Genomic DNA, 14,599 nt, shown 5'->3' with positions numbered 1-14,599 from the left:
GCTCCAGAAAGGCAGGAACAACGTCCCAGCGCCCAGCCCTGTGCGTACATGATGGAGAATAAGTGGGAGGATGGCTAAATGTCGGCTTGGCTGCAGGCCAGGCTGTGGGCCTGTCCTCACCATGCAGGGTTTGGGGCCGTTCCTCCCTGGGAGAGCCGGCAGGGCTTTTCCTGTGGCTCCTCCAGGTGGTCTACTAGGCCATTCTTGGATTTGAGGAACAAAAGCTCTGTTTTCAGCTTTCATCTTTGTTTCCATTTTCCTTAGAAATAAGAGAACTGTTAGGCAAGCCCTCACTTCTGCCAGTGGCGTGTCTGGGAGGGAAGCTCAGGGTGTGAGCACTGCCCTTCTGCCACAGGACGGCCACAAGGGAGCACTTGGGATGGGACTGCATCCCCAGTACCTCAGGCTTGCGCTGGATAAGGACAAACCCTGGCGCATAGTAAGCACCACCCCAAGAATGGATGTGGGCTGGTTGGAGTGGGGGTGGCTCCTCGGACAATGTCCCTACAGGCCGTGCTCCTCCAGGAGCCATGAGGGGCAGGCAGTGGTGCAATAGCGTCTCCCCGAAACCCATGTCCACCCAGAACCTCGGAATGTGACCTGATTTGGAAATAGGATCTTTGCAAGTATAATTAGGTAAGGATCTCAAGATGAAGTCATCCTGGATCTAGGGTGGGCACTAACCCCAATTCCTGGTGTTCTTATAAGAATAGGAGAGGACCCACAGAGACACAGGAAGAAGGCCATGAGAAGATGGAGGCAGAGAGATACAGTTACAAGCCAAGGGATGCCAAGGATGCCAGGAAACTCCGGAAGCTGGGGAGAGACAGGGAAGGGGTCCTTCCTCAGAGGCTCCAGCAGAATCCAGTCCTGCTGACACCTGACTGTGCACTTCTGGCCTCCAGACCTATGAGAGAAAACAGTTATGTTGTTTGAAGCCACCAAGTCTGTGCTAATTCGTTACGGCAGCCCTAGGAAACTCGTACAGGGTCGAGTTTTGGGGTCTCTGGCTTTGCTTCTCCTCTCCCCATGGTCCAAAGCTTCCCCACACAGTGTCTTCTCTGATATATGTACGCTACAAAAGTCTGATGTCACACGGGTGAAAAACACTGGGGCACAGACTGTGGCGTGTGGGTGTTAGAGCAGTAGGGACGCCCAACTCATGGTGTCACGTTCCTTCCCTCCACACTGACCCCCTGATAGATCTTGGCCTCCCTTCTCTGCCTTCCATCTGCGATCTTTTCTTTCTTTCAAAATTAGAGCCAATAGGGGAAGAGGTAGCAAAGAGATAAACAAGAGGTTACAGGTGAGACCCAGGGGTCCAGAAACATCCTTGGTTTAACAGCCCGACTCTGGTGGGTCCTGGGGCATCAGGGCTATTCTCGCCTCTGCTCACATGTCCCGTGGCTTTAGGAAACAGATGAGCAATGTGCCAGTTAGCTTTCGCTGGGTAACAAGCCACCCCCAAACCTGGTGCCTTAAACAACCGACATTTATTTAGCTCATGATTCTGCAGCTCGGCACTTTGGCGTCCATTGAGCAGTTCTGGTCTTGGCAGGACTCACCCATCTGTCTGTGGTCAGGTGCCAGGTTGGCTGGAGGTTAGACTGGTCTACAGTGGCCTCATTATGTGGTGGTTGGAAGGCTGTGGCTTAGGGTCATGGGGGTGACTGGGACCCACGCCTCTAATCCTGCATCAGGCCAGTAGGGCTGTCACATGATAATGGCAGGATTCAGAGAGAGAGAGAGCAGAAGCCACAAGCCTCTTGAGGCCTAGGCTCTGTGCATCACTTCCTCTGCATTCCGTTAACCAAAGCAAGTCACAAGACCAGCCCATATTCAAGGATGGGAAAAGAGACACTGTCTGAAGATCAGATGAACTGCTAAATCACTTTGCAAAGGATGCGGTCACAAGAGGGGTAGAGAACTGGACCATTTTTGCTAACAGAGTCCCCTTGGCCAGCCCTCTTCTTGGCCTGGGTGGAAGTTCACTCAGCCTGAATTCTCTGCTACCCTCTGCCCAGGAGAGTCTTGCAGTGAGAGGTGAGAACAGAATCCAGTTTTTAGTACCCATACATCCAGGCTGGACCTGTAATATGTCATTCCAGAAATCTTTCTTTCATCAAACATTTATCCGAGCGCTACCACAAGGCCAGGTAGAGAGACCACACAGGGACGCAGGAGGTCCTCACGGTAAAGAGCTTGCACTTTGGAGTTGGTCAGGTCTGGCTTTGGATCTCTGCTTTTACAGACTGGGGCAAGCCACTGTCTTTTTCCTGAGCCTGCTTCATTATCAGTAAAATGGGGGTAATAATGTCCGTGTTACAGGGAAGCTGTGAGGCCTGAATCACATACCCAAGGTAATGTGCTTAGCACAGCACCTGGTCCACAATGGAAACCCGCTAATGGTGCCACGATTATTAATAATAAATGTAGGCTAAGGGAATGCATAGATGAATGAAGGTCTGGCAACTTTCTGCCAAATGCACATGATTAATGCGTATTCCCTCCCCATCCCGGCCCAAATGAAATATACAAAGGATCTAAGGAAATCCATCAGCCACCTGCTAACTTTCTTTCATAACAGGAAACCTCTCACAGCCGTGGCCAGGGCTCCTCTGTGACCGGGACACGGGGATGGGTGAATAACATCCCACTCCGCTGCTCCCAGGCTCCGAATGCAAGCCGCACCGCCTCACCGCGCCCACGAACTCATCCTCTGATCGCGCCGCCTGCGCCCCGTGGTAAAAGGAGCTACACCTGCACCGGTGGCAGCCAAGAGGCATTTTCCCCTCGGTTGCCTGGACGATTTTCTCTCCACACCTGCTCACAACCTTCGTTTTTCCTTCCTATCCAAATCAAAGCGCACCTTTGCTCTCCAGGCCGCCTGTCTCCCGAGTGGAGTCTGCCGGGAGGGCAAGGAGAAAGCTGGGCGATTAGATGCTCAGCCGGCCCCTTTCAGAGGCTGGAGCTGTTTTTAGCTCTGCCTCTCAGCAGGCGGGCCTGGCCTTGGGGTCTGGGCCCAGCCTGGTAGATTAATAGCAGCGGAAGACTGTCAGGGCCCGGATAGCGCCAGGAGAGGGGAGGAAAGCTCCTTCTGAGCGCTGCTGGGTTGGAGGTGCTTTCTTACTTTGTCTTTTATTCTGTTGGAAACGACGGTTTCCCCTTTAAACGTGCCTTGCCTTTGTCCAGATGCTCTTTGTCAGGCGACCCAGTGTAATTAAAGACAACAAACTCCCCCTCCGTATATTTTTTGTGGAAAATAAAAACACATTTTCTAATCTGAAACTGCATGCCCGCCTGAGAATGACGAGAATGTGGATGCTGCAGGTTTTGGGGTCAGTGGAGGGAGCCTGAAGCTTCCTGGAGGAGAGAAAAGATTTTCTTAAATGGCATTTGTGAGTTGAGGCTGCTCCCAGGAGCCTGGGATGGGCGGGAGTGGGGGTGGTTGACCTGCCGTGTGTGAAGTTTTGCTTTTTAAGCAAGAGGGTCAGTTTCTGGAGGCAAATGGGCTCCAGGCTGATAAGATCTGTGGGCGAAAATAACTCTGGATTTGGATCTAACAAAGACTATAAAAGAGAGGCTCGGAGACTTGTTTTCCAGCCTGGCGGGCGTCAGGGTGGTTTTAAATGAAGGGCAGATGTAGCCTGAGGCCAAAATCCGTCTCCCCCAGCCCTACTGTAACGTTATTAAAGGATAAAAAACACGGCAGGACTCTCCTGGTAAGAGAGAAACGCGGCTTCCCCAGCAGAGTGAGGGGTTCAGCGGACACCTGTGAGGAAGGTGGGCTCTTGCCTCTCTGCAGGAGGCGCTGGGAGAGGACGAGAGGGGTGGAGGCCTTGGGCATGTGCAGGGGGCCCTGACCTGACAGACAAGGTCAGGGCCGGGGAGGCCGGGCAGGAGGGGCTTCCCAGCTGGTGTGGCCTCACAGGTCAGGTCAGGTCAGCCCCCTGCCAGGCCAGTCTTCCCCCCCTGCAGCCTGGGCTGGCCTCACAGGACAAATGCTTCGTGACTCTATGGGAAAAGGCACATGAAGCAGGAGCGGGGGCTTTCCAAGGTAGCACAGCACCTGGCACCAGGGAAGGGCTTGGTCCCTTATACTGGTGACAAAAATAACACATGCTCCGTGCAGCAGGGACGTTTTACCTTTAAGCATTCCCAGGAGTGGGGGCTTCCTTCACTTCAGGTTTGGGGTGCTGGAGGTCCCTCGGGCTGAGTGAGAACCTTATCTACACTCGTGACCATCTGAGCAGCTCGCCTCACCTGTCTGCACCAGGCCGCCATTCAGGTGTGGAGGGTGAGCGGTTGGGGGCGTGTTTCATCCTCTCTTTGTGCTTCCCTAAAGTTAGCTGCCCTGCTCTGTGCTCTCAAGGCATCTGGCTCTGTCCTCTGGCTAACTAGCTGGCTGGCGTAACCTGTCAACTTGTCTGTGTGGCCCAGGGCATGGGGCCCTCAGTATCGGGGGCTGTGCATTCATGTCTGTGTAGCCAGTGACTGGAGAGTAGGGGTTCAACAGTGTGTGTTCAGGGTGCCGACATGATGGACACTTGCTAGTGTTAGCATTTGGGCTTGGAAGCAGCAGCAAATCGTGTCTTCTATGCTTTACAGATTCTTCCTCCCTCGGCCAAAATACGTAAAAGATTTTTTGGAATAAGATCTTGCATCTGTGTAGTGTGAGGGTTTCTTAAAGCACTTTTATGTGAGGCTGGGTCTCACCTAAACTCTGTGATGAGCAGACAGCATTGCCCCATTTTACAGATAAGGCTACTTGAGGCATGGATGCTGATTGGCTGGCCCAAGACAATAACCATAAAGGTGGAGATTGCAGTCCAGAGAGGTTAGGTGAACGGCCCAGAGGCACACAGCATAGAGCCAGCCGGAGAGCTGGCCAGACCCCAGGCTCGTCTGTCTCCAGAATCCACATTCTCTCCCCTGACCAGCTACACAGAGTGGGTACCTGCTGTTGTCAGGCTCCGTGTGCGGGGCCCACCCTGCCACTCCTCATTTCCTTCTCACAACAATCCTCTGAGCTGGAGAGTGCAGCTCCATTTGTTTTTTTTTTTAAAATAAATTTATTTATTTCTTTATTATTTTTGGCCGCGTTGGGTCTTTGTTGCTGCATACGGGCTTTCTCTGGTTGCGGTGAGCGGGGGCTGCTCTTCATTGTGGTGCATGGGCTTCTCTTGTTGCGGAGCATGGGCTCTAGGCGCCTAGGCTTCAGTAGTTGTGGCACACGGGCTCAGTAGTTGTGGCTCGCGGGCTTTAGAGCACAGGCTCAGTAGTTGTGGTGCACGGGCTTAGTTGCTCCGTGGCATGTGGGATCTTCCCAGACCAGAGATCGAACCCGTGTCCGCTGCACACCATCAGGGAAGTCCCGCAGCTCCATTTTTCAGAAGAGGAGACTGAGGTTCTGAGAGGTTCCAGAGACAGAGCCAAGCTCCACCCTGGGTCCATCTCTGCAGCCAGTGCGCTTTCTCTACAGCCAGCCCTTTCCTTTTTCCTCAACTTTCCTGGATTTTATACCCCAAGGCAGACAGTGCAGGGAGAGGATTATATCAGAAACATGTCTGGCGAAGATTTAATGGCGGGCACTGCTCATAAACTTTGGGTGTTTGTGTCTGCGGGGCTCATTGTTCCAAGCAGAGATGCAAATGGTGGGCTGGACCAGCAGTGCTGAGGCATAGCTATGCCTCCGATTTATGAGGGCTTTGTTGCAGAGTGAGGAGGAGGAAGGGGAGGGGGAGGAAGAGAAGATAGGGAAGGGGAAGAGGTGGTGAGGGAGGAAACTGCTTCCCTTAGGCTAAGAGTAAGAACTCTCCCTTCTCCTGCCAGCCTGCACCAGACCAGCCCCTCGGGGTTTTCTAGAAACAGCCTCAGATATCTTCTTTCTCCTTTGGGGAGGTGGGAGATCAGGTGGAGAAGGCCAGGCATTTGCCAAGTGGAGAAAGGTTTTTCATCACTTAAAGCTCAGATGGCCTTGGTACTTCCCTTCTCCCCTCCCCCACATCGCATATCCCACCAGTCACCGAGGCATCAGTCCTCCCTCTTAAATAGACTCTGTCCCTTGGCTCCTTTCCACATCACTCTCCTGGACAGCTGGAGGAACCTCCCGGCTCTCTCCTTACTTCCACTCCTGTCCCAAACTGTCCCTCCCACACTGGCCCCAGAGTGACCCTTTTACAAATGCACACCTGACCGTGTCATCCTCCTGCTTAAATGCTTTTGTGGCTTTCTATAATAATAGAGTACGCGTATATAGAGTCGCGTGCTGGTAAACCGGCTGAAAAAGGAAAGTCCTGATTTACAGTGTTTGCTGATTGCCTTGGTGTACGGACTCCCACTCTTTCAAGCAGTAATGTTTGGGCTGGCAACACGCAAGCTTTCCTCTGGTGGCAGGAGTTGGCCCTGGCACATCCCTGCATAGCACTGATGAGGCGCAGGGCACTGCTTAAGGCTTTTTTATCTTTGTCTGGGTCCTTCCCCTGCCTGGCACGCCCTCTCCTCCTATCTGTGTTTATCCAAATTCTCCCCACTCCTCCGTCCCACTTCCGGTCTCTCTTGCTCCAGGATGCCTTCCCAGACCCACCCCCATTGCTGGAATAGTTGGAAGTACTCCCATAACACCGCATTCGCCCTCTCTTCCTACCTAGCAGGATCGCGGGTCCCCTCCTTTGGGGAGGATGGTCTCTTTCAGAGGCCCAGCCACCACGTGTGCATGCCAGGTGTAATTAACACTTGTCAGTAATCAGGCCATTCCAGGGAGTATTGATACAGCACCAACAATGTAGTCAGGCTCCGGTGTAACCGCTGGTGGGGGAAAGAGAAGTGCCCGCCTTGAGCCCTGCCCTCAGGGACCAGAGAGCTGGCTTTGGGTTTCGTGAGCATAAGGGGGTGGGAGCCACGGGTCAGCAGCTCCAGCACTTGGTTTATCCTCCGCCTGAACCTGATGCTTCTCCTGGTTACGCTTTCCCTATCACCGCAGTAGATGGAGGCCATTTATCGTGATGAGCAGGTGATGTGCCCACGAATGGGAAATCAGCAAAAGGGCTGAAGGGGGATTTTCAAGGTCAGGATGTGCCCTTTCTATTGAGAGTTCAGTTCTGTAATGAAGGAGAGAAGCTCGGTGGCAGCTTTTCCTGCCCAGTCCCCTAAGGGGTAGATGGTGCCCCCCCAGTTCTGCTTGGAACCTGCTGTCCGCTCCAAAGCTTCCCACCACGAAAAGACTATCGTCTAGATAAAATAAACATTTATGTTCAAGGAATCTATAAACTTTATGTAAGTGCTAGCATGAGTGCATTAAAAATGTGGATTCTTTTTTTGTAAGAGCAAAAATTTGGAAATAACCTAAACATTCATCAGTACAGGGTTGGTTGAATCAAGGGCAATACACTTATAAAACACAAGGAGATTTTCCGTTTTAAAAAGTGTGGTAGATCTGGTGATTTGGATGACAGCCCAGGATGTAAGTGGGATAAGTGGGGTGATTCGTAATTTGGTAAGTGGGGGACAGGGCAAGCTGCAGAGTGTTTCTGATGGCCCCCCAGAGTGGGGGTCGTGTCTCTTGTTCACAGCTGTCCTCAGCACCTGATATAGAACCTGGCCTCAGGAAGGGCTCTGTAAATGTGACTATTATTACTATTGTCAGCAGGCCATAAGTAAATGATGAACAAATCCTACTTGGTATAATCCTACGTAGAGGCATCGAGAAAACTTGGAAGGAACCTCGCGAAAACATTAATAGAGCTTACCCCTGTTTGGAGTAGAATTAGCCAGCAGGGGATAAGATGCTCACTTAAAATATAAATATTGTTAGAATTTAGGATGAGCTTGTATTATTTTTGCAATTACTAGACTAAAAACCAAAAGAAGTGGGGAAGAGATCCCTTCACAGTCTTTCCCCTACAAACACACTTAGCTATCTGCTCTTGAGTACATACTTGGGTCTTTGCAGGCCTGGGGACTAGTCCTGCTCTATTGATTTCTGCCTGGTAAACTGTGGATAATAAGAGCTCTTTTCTCACGGGGTGGTAGAGAGAACCACATGCAGTAATGAGGGTCATGCGCTCAATGCAGCCACCCCTAACAGATGAGTGGCTTGTAACCGTTAGCTACTTTCCACCTTCCCATGGAGTTTCATCCACTGACTCGCCCGTGAACCTTTTTTCACCCCCTGGCCTTTGCTTGAGTTCATCAGAGTATCATTAGTGCCTAAAACATAATCAGGGATGAAATCCTCAGGAAGATGCAGCCCAACTCTGTCATTTTGTGGCAGCCAGGGCCCAGAGAGGTTAAGTGACTTGCCCAAAGTCACACAGCTTCCAAGTGGTATAGATGTTATTTGCACTGAGCTCCAAAGCCACGTGCTTCCCTTGTACTGCACTGCCTGACAGGGACTTAATGTTTTGTCTTCCCGAGAAGACTTCTAGAGGCAGAGATGCCTTACCCCAAGAGAAAGGAGTCACCAGTGGGGGCTTTTAACAATCTGGCAGAGGCCACCCTGTCTAGGGTTCACTCCCTTTGGAGTGAGGAAGGGAGGGGCTGGGCTGAAGAAGTACACCCACATTTATATGAACTCAGGGACTCCCCTGCTCTCACCCCCACCCCCATGTCCGGCCGGTCCTCTACAATCACACACCTCCCTGGGCTGACCTCCCCATGGGGAGGTCTTCCTTGGTCATCACAAGCCTCAGAGCCAGCTAGATCTGGGTTCAAAACTGCTCTAATTAGTTGTGTGCCTCAAGTTACTTAGCTGCAAAATGGGGGCAGAAAGACCTACCTGCCAGGTGCATGTTGAGAATCAAGGCAGATAAAGGTTACACCTGCCTGGTGTGGGGTCTGGCACACCATGGGCAGCTGGGTGGATGAGAGACAGATCTGAATCTGTTTGATTAAAGGAAGGCACTTTGTTCCTGGACCTGGAGACCACCTGCTAGATATGATGGGGGCTAGGATAAGAAAGCAATGTTTCTGTCTCAAAGTTGGTGTAGTTGCCTTTCCACCATTCTGGAGGGCCCTAAATATGTATTTGGGAGCAGGGTAGTAGAGCGATTAGCAGGCATGGTCTCAGGAGTCCTGGGTTCGAGTCCCAGATCCATCATTTTCCAACTATCTGACCTCGAGCAAGTCCCTTGAATTCATGAGCCTCCATTTCCTCATCCATAAATTCAGGCTAATATTAGCATCTACCTTGTTTGTATTTTCCCTTCACTTCACCAGCATCCATTCCAGTATTAAATGGAATAAAGGATAGAAAGCACTTTACCCAAAGCCTGGTATGTGGTAAATATCAGTAAACATCAGCTTCTTTGAATATTTTATCATAGTTATTATTACTGTTACAGTGCTATAGTCCTTCATGCTATTCACCAAATATTTTGTTTACCTCTGGGCAAACGGTAGGATTGTACTTCTCTGACCGATTAAAGTTAGGCAGGGCCTCTGACTTGCTTGGGGCCAATGAAATGCTTACTGTGTCACTCTGGGCAGTTTTAAGGGCTAGTGTGTGATTTGCTACCTTCCCTTCTCCTGCCCTGAATGTAGAAATGACAAACCCTTTGTGGGGGTGAACCACTGAGCGTGGGGCAGTTGTTACAGCAGCTAACCTTGGTCTCTCCTGACTGATACACATGGACCGACCCCAGCATGGCGAGACCGTGGGTGATAAATGGCCTTCTGCCTTGTCACGTGAAGAGGTAGAAGAGAGAGGCAGAGGAGTTTGTGCAGTCCCTCACACGGAAAGTTTTTTTCCAGTGGAGTGATTCAAGCTAGCAGGCCTGGTATCCTCCTCCCTCTGAGTGGGAGAAGTGGGATGCATGTGGGAGACCGGTCAGATGGAGGACCAGATTGCAGCTGTGCATTTCCCCTTCGGTCCTCTGACTGAACTTGCCCCACCTATTTCTCTGCACAGAGCGGGCTGTTTGTGCTTCTTGCTGTGTTAACTTCCAAGAGACTTCCAAGGATCACCACTCATGAGGATTTAAAAACTGCACTCCCTTGAGGCAGCCTTGGCGAAACTCCCCGGCGCTTGCTCCCTGCCAAATCCATGAGCAGGCTTCCTGGGCAGGGCCACCAGAGCAGGGCCTGTCTGAAATACCACCCCCCGGGGACCCTCTGAATCTCTGTGCCAGGGATCGTAGGAAGAGATGGTTGAAAACCCAGGTCTGCCTGAAGAGCTCATGTTTCGACTCACTCTCATTTCTGTTAAGGTATAAATGATGGATATAAAGCTATTCAACCCATCTCAGTTGACTGTCTCAGTGGAGGTGAGCAACAAGATACAAATACCTAAAAGTCAAGAGATGGCGATGAAAGGGGTGAAAGGCGGCCTTGAAAGAGAAGAGTGGGGGCTGGGATGGGCAGCCAGTGAGACTCCCTCTGGGAGATGATGCAGGGGCTTTGAGGTCAGGCGGCCTGGGTTCAAAACCTGCTCCTGCCACTTGGCGGCTGTGTGACCTTCCGGGGAAATGGTGGATCGTTCTGAGGTCAAGAGAGTACAGTTGGCTCTGTTCCTGAGATACGTGAATGCCTGTGCTGGGTTGTAAGTGGAGCACTCAATGTCACCCCCCACCCCCCAATCTGAATGCCTTATCCTGTGCGCCTTAAAAGGTATTGGTGCCAAAGCCAAGAGCCATCTTTTCTTTGTTTCACTACAGGGATACAATTAGATGAGCTCAGTTAAATTTTACAGTTGACCCTTGAACAAGGAGGGGTTTAAGGATGCTGGCCCTCTGTGCGGTTGAAAATCCACATATAATTTATCATGGCCATCCTTGTCCACAGTTTCTTGGTATCCGCGGATTCAACCGATGGTGGCTGGTGCAGTCCTGCGGTATTTACTACAGCAACAAATCCACGTATAAGTGGCCCCACGCAGTTCAAACCCGTGTCGTTCAAGGGTTAACCGCACTGAGTTCTCACTATGTGCAGGCCCTGGGCTGGGTATTGTGGAGGGAGAGTTGAGAAAAGGATGCTGCTGGTGGTAACTCTCAAGCCATCAAAGGGAGAGCTCGGGGTTAGAGATCAGTAAAACTGGTCTGGGAGAGTTGTTTCTCCTTCTCTGGCACTCAGGCTCCATGTGTCACACGGGGAGAGACCGATGGCATCTCCTCTGACACGTCCTGGAAGGACTAGATGGGAGCGGGGGTGTGATACCCATTTGCAATAACTAAGTGCTACACAGTGTAGGGTGTCTTCATTCTCATCAGACCCACTGGTGTCCACTTGGAGGTCACCCCTGATCGTGTCCTTGAGGCCCCGTGAGAGCCTGCTGGGGTTTTCCACGGGACGACTTGATCGGAGACATTCCACTGGACTTGGTTTGCCTCAGGGGGCCCTGGGCAGCTCCCCATGTTCAATTTCTGTGAAGAGAAGGGCTGTGACTTCCGTCCATCCGTGGGTTCTCTACCAAGAGCCAGGCCCCTGCATTCCTGCTCTGCGGAAGGAGAGGGACTGTACTCACTCTCTGGTCTGCACGGCGTGTGCCAGAGAATTGTCTTCAGTGTTGGAACAGTGGAAATTCAGAGCGAGGCTGGGGAGACCCGTTATAACATCTGAGAGGGAGGCAGTGCAAATGGCTGGGGACCAGCGAACCTCCATGAGCCCCTTGAGAGTCAGGAAGGTATTCTTATTTTTAAAATACCACTGACTTTTATGATTTCTGAGCTCAGAGGCCCCGAATTGAGCTTCCCGATTGTTTCTTCCCTGAGTTTTAAAATTTTTAAAAATAAAATTGTTATGTTCTTAGCTTCAAAGTTGACCACAAGCTTCCCCACTTCCCCCCGTGGGCCTAGAGCTTTCCTGTCGGCCAGGGCAGGGCTGTGGGTGTGCCAGGGCTTGGGTTTTCCCTCTGGGAAGGTGGAAAGGCAGCAAGCTTGGCTTGAGAGTGCAAGCCACACAAGCTGGGTACTCTCATGCAAAACCCATGCACGGGGGCCTACTTAGAGTTAGGCATGGTGCTGGGTAATGAGGGGAACAAAGACATGGCTGTTAGCTGATCCCCAAGAGATGGGGAAGGAGGTAAATGAAGTCAATTGCAGGGGAATGCAGAGGAAAGGTCCCCAAAATGGCTTGAGGGTGTGGCTGGCCAAAGAGAGGCATTTGAGCAGATCTGTAAAAGCGTTTTAGAATCCCCAGGTATCGAAAAGGCTCATGGACATTTCAGCAGAGGGGGCGGTGTGGTTGAAGACTGAGAGGTGAGAAGTTCAGGTGTGTAGAGAAGATGTTGGTGGAAAAGGGGTGTGCATGAGACCGGGGCTGGGGCGGGGGCAGACGGGAAAGGCCTGAAACCTTGAGGTTGATATTGTCAAGTCTGTGGTTTGGAAAGATCTTCTGTTTGAATACCCCTTGTGACGGGAAGCTCACTACCTCTAGGGTAACCCATTCCACCGTCAGCTCTGACTTACAAAAAGTCCTTCCTGAGAGCAAGCCAGTGCCTGTTGGCCTTGGAGGGGCCTGGAGGACCAACCTAGGCCATGCTTGATCCTTCCATCCTTGTTTTTGTCCTTGTTAGAGTGATGGACACTTGGCTTGTAGACCAGCATGATAACTTCCTTTTACCACAAGCATCACAAAGTTTAGGCATGTGCCCAGAACCTCCAGAACTTTCCATCAATGACTGAGGTTGGCCTACTATAAGGAATTCATCTGAATTCATCTGCACAGTTTTCCTAGCGGCTCAGAACTTGGGGGACTTGGGATTCAACAGTCCTGATTTTGAATCCCATCTCAGCTGCTTTGTAGCTTTCTGACCTTGAGCATGTGGCTTTCCTCTTCAAGTTCAGCTTCCTCCGCCTGTCACAGGAGTTACAGGGTGCAAACAACACCCCCAGCTCCCTCCACTCTGGTTAAGAGGCCTCTCTCTTCCCACGCCCTTGAAATGGAGTTTTGGAAGCTCGTTGGGCAGTGCTGTCATCGAGACGCTTCCAGAGCCCCTGATCCCTTTTCAATCGCCTTACTCCCCTGGGAATAGATTTATGTGTTTTTTTGCTAAAACAGGCCACCAGAGGAAGACTTTCTCCTGTTTCTGTAAATGTATCTGTTTTAGGGCTGCACCCTCCTTTCCATTTCTGTCTGTTTGGGATGCATGTGCAATATGCGTTTTGCAGGCTGCCTCGGCCTGTTTTTAGACAAAATATTTTGACAGTCCGTCCTCCGTCTTGCCTCTCTAACTGTCTTTGGGAGGCCCTGGGATTTGCTTTTCCTGAGCCTTTGGCTCTGTGATCCTCTAAATCTTGAGCGTCCAGTGGGGTCAACCTGCCTGGCTGCGGGCCTGAGCAGGAATGTGAAACTACCCAGCGTCAGAGAAGACAGGCTCCCCGGGGCTCACCCACGTCACCCCGCTGCTGTCTCAGACGGAGATGGAGGCCCAGAGAGCAGGGTCGGGGGACCTGTCTAAAGTCACAGGGCAAACTAGTGGCAGAGGTGGGGGGACCACTCTCCTCCCTTGACTCCATATCCTGCTCTCAGCTGGGGCCCTGGAGACCCATGAAGTAGCCTGAGTGTTCCAGGTGTTTGTTCATCAAGGCTGCACACATTTTCCAGGCCTGCACGTCTTTCTGTAGGTCACCACCCCCATCAGTGCCCAGCTCGAGACTCAGCCTTATTCACGCTCAGGATGCCTGATTTGCAAACCCCAAAACTCAAAGCCAATCAGGCATTTCCTGAACTCCATCCTTCTCCTGCCCCAGTCCTGACTGAGTGGGAGGTTGTGCTGTGGCACCGCTCAGGAAGCCTCCAGGGCAGGCGGTGGATTCCAGCAGCTGTGATTTGGGCAACTCGAGCTGTAATCCCCATCCCCACTCCCCCCAGGTCTCCACTGACAACCTGGCCTCACCCCGGGCCTTGGGAGCATTAGCTAGTTTCACAATTTTCCTAAGAGTGAAATGATGTTCAGTATTCATTTTCTTGTCGCTGCCGTAACAAATGACCACAAACTCAGTGGTTTAAAACAATACAAAGTTATCCTCAGGTCTGGAAGTCAGGAGCTCCAAGAGAGTCTTTGGGGCTGAGAATCAACACGTTGGTGGGGCCGCTCCCTTCTGGGGAGGCTCCAGAGAGAATCCACTTCCTCGCCTTTCTAGCTTCTGGAGGCTCCTGTAGTTTTTGGCTCGTGGCCTTTTCCTTCAGTCAGTCGCTTAGCATCTTCCTTCTCCGAATCGTCTGTCCTCACTCAGGCTTCTCTTCTGTGTCAAATCTCCCTCTGCTTCTCTCTATACGGGTATTCGTGATGACATCTAGAGCTCATCTAGAGCTTGGATAATCCAAGATCATCTCCCCATCTCAAGATCCTTCATTTCCTCACATCTGCGAAGTCCCTTTTGCCATGCGAGGGACCATTCACAGGGTCCAGAGATTACGGTGTCGAGGTTGTCGGAGGCCACCCTCAGGCTGCCACAGTCAGTCCATGTCCTGCCCATTCCACAGACTTGGAACCTGAGGCCTGGAAAGGTTAAGGAGTACAGGGAATTCAGGTCTCGGATACCTGCTCCTTAATTCCAGGACTAGGGCTTGTTGAGGTCCTTTTGGGCTCTGTGGGCTGCTCTTTAAAAGTGAATAATCTGACACTTTCTCACATTGGTTGGTCGTTTTCTGGGGGTGGGGG

At 51.5% G+C, this 14,599-nt stretch overlaps 1 long non-coding RNA gene across 3 annotated transcripts in view; it reads left to right on the top strand.

Annotated features, from left to right (window-relative positions):
- LOC132353424 (uncharacterized) overlaps window positions 1-14,599 on the top strand; it is a 600,229-nt gene that overhangs the window by 48,685 nt on the left and 536,945 nt on the right. The window lies entirely within an intron of this gene.

This window comes from Balaenoptera ricei, chromosome 19 (genome assembly GCF_028023285.1).
Source record: "Balaenoptera ricei isolate mBalRic1 chromosome 19, mBalRic1.hap2, whole genome shotgun sequence".
NCBI lineage: Eukaryota > Metazoa > Chordata > Mammalia > Artiodactyla > Balaenopteridae > Balaenoptera > Balaenoptera ricei.
Note: the sequence above shows the minus strand (reverse complement) of the source record. Positions and strands in the feature narration are given on the sequence as shown.